Genomic DNA, 2,357 nt, shown 5'->3' with positions numbered 1-2,357 from the left:
AAGCATTTTATAAAAATTTATATTAAAACATAAATTTTAATTATAAATTCAGAAAAAAATTTATAAAAATTTTATGTTTGCTTTTAAATGTGGCTAAAAACAAACAAATTGAAGAAAATATCTGTGGTAAACTAACATAAAAAAAGAGAGAAAGAGGATAAAACATGTTTTGACATTTTTAATCATGCTCATCATCCACCACTACTAGCAGTACTTGAACATACATTGCAAATACATATATGTATATACTTTGACATACACACATGCATAGAGAAATAGACACTTATGGCAACGCACAAGCAAACGTAACATGGAACCATTAATAAATTATACTTGAAAGGCGACAGTCAAAGAGTAGCAAGAGCAGAGGCAACTAAAAAAAAAATTGTAAAAAAAAAAATTTGTAAAACAACCTTGAATCTGGAAAAAATCTGCCTCTTGTCACATTTTCAAATGCCAAAAGAGAAGACAAGAGGAAGTGGCAGCGTTGCTTTACAATATTTCTCTACTTGAACAAACAACAAACAAATTGCAAAAACAAAATGAAGAAAAAAGCCAAAAGAAAAACTTATCACTAGGATGATGACTACAATGATGAAGATGATGAGCATGATTTTGTTACAAATCATGAAAAATCTGACAAAATGTAAGCGGCAAGAAAGAAGAAAAAAAAAAAAACACATAAAAACATTTATACTCCCCATACATATATCAGTATCCTGAAGACAACTGTAATGTTGAGAGAAATGATAACCAAAAAGGATGAAAAGCTAGAAAAAACTAGGAAGTAGAAAAGAACAGAAAGAAAACGTGAATGTTGTCCAGTTAAATACGAGATTACGAGTATTTTAATAATACCATCACAAAGATGTCTGACAGAAATCTTGCAATGTTAGTGAAACATTCTTTTTAGATGGATAAGCGTTTGACTTGTGGTGTCAGTTTATTTTTTTACAAATGTTAAGTACACGTTGCATCAACAGCAATAATTTCTCATGTCTGATGATTAATTATTCCAGCGAACACATTAAAACTCAACTGTTTTAATAAAAGTAATGCTAACTAATTCTAGAACTATGAGTTTGTAAGATGAATGTATACAACATTTTAATGATTGTGTTGATTACTTTTTTATGGTTTCTACTGAAATAGGGAAATCTAATAGTGTAGTCATTGAATTTGTAACAAAATTAATAAGACTGAGGACTGAACATGTAATATTATTATAAAATAAACTAGTAAATAGATTAGACCATAGACAACTTCATGTATTAATATAGTCTGTTGAATAGTATGTAAACTAGTTAATGGACTAGTCTATAGCTGATAGACCAGTTCCTAGACAACCCAATAAACTTATCTGTAAACTACATATGTAGTTAAATAAAATAGTCAGTAGACTAAGGCAATTTTTGAAAAAGTTAGTACTATTTCCAAATTTAAATTTTTCATACCTGACAAAACCAAGTTTGAGTTGAAATTTGAAATTTGCTTAAGCGATACGACAGGGAAGCTGGGTTAAGTGTTACTTTTTTCACGTTTTCATCTTAGAAAAATTTTCATGAAATTGATTCTCTACATTCTTTAAACTTTTTCAAAATTGTCTCTGAAATACATTAAAGTAGAAGATTTGTTAATTTCTTTATTGCCAATGTTAACATGCTAATGATGCTTTTGTTCACTTCATCTTATTTATCATGGTGACAAGCAGTTTTGTTATAAATTAAAATACTTTGCATTTTCTTTTGTTTCAAAAAAACTTAAAAATTAAGAAAAAAAACTAAATGACCACTAATGGTTGCAGCATACAATCACTGAAATCACTGCACTAAAATGTTAAGTGTAGTTTTTATATTATAGTTAAGGGAGAAGGCCGCTCAGGCAAGTAACATGAAGAAGAAAAATATCAATGTTTTCAACAACATTTTAACATCGTAACTTAACTCATTTCGACCCTAAAACTTTGCTTATATATAATTTTTATACATTCTTTCTTAGTTAAATTTTTCTTTAAGTACTGGCATAGCCTTTGCCCTTAACATTCAGTTTTTCTTTTGGCAAATATTTGTATATTTCTGTGTCATTTGACACTGGATTACATAAAATAAACAAATTAAATTAAATAAAATAAAAGTTATGTGACAAGAATAAATCGTTTGGCTAAGGAAAATTCGAAAAATAGCAAATATTTAAACCATTATAAATGAAGTAAAAATAAATTAAATTTATCTTCTTAAATAAAATTGATATTATGAATAATTTTCAAGAGATTATATCCATCAAAATTCTATTATAATTTAAGAAGGTTGAGAAAAATAAAAGATGTTAAAGAGATTGTGATATCTATCATTAGATTT

This window comes from Lucilia sericata, unplaced genomic scaffold (assembly GCF_015586225.1).
Source record: "Lucilia sericata isolate MDLA Ls3-8-SP2 unplaced genomic scaffold, ASM1558622v1 Contig000185F_arrow, whole genome shotgun sequence".
NCBI classification, from domain to species: Eukaryota; Metazoa; Arthropoda; class Insecta; order Diptera; family Calliphoridae; genus Lucilia; species Lucilia sericata.
The sequence above is the reverse complement of the archived record's forward strand: the minus strand, read 5'-3'. Positions refer to the sequence as shown.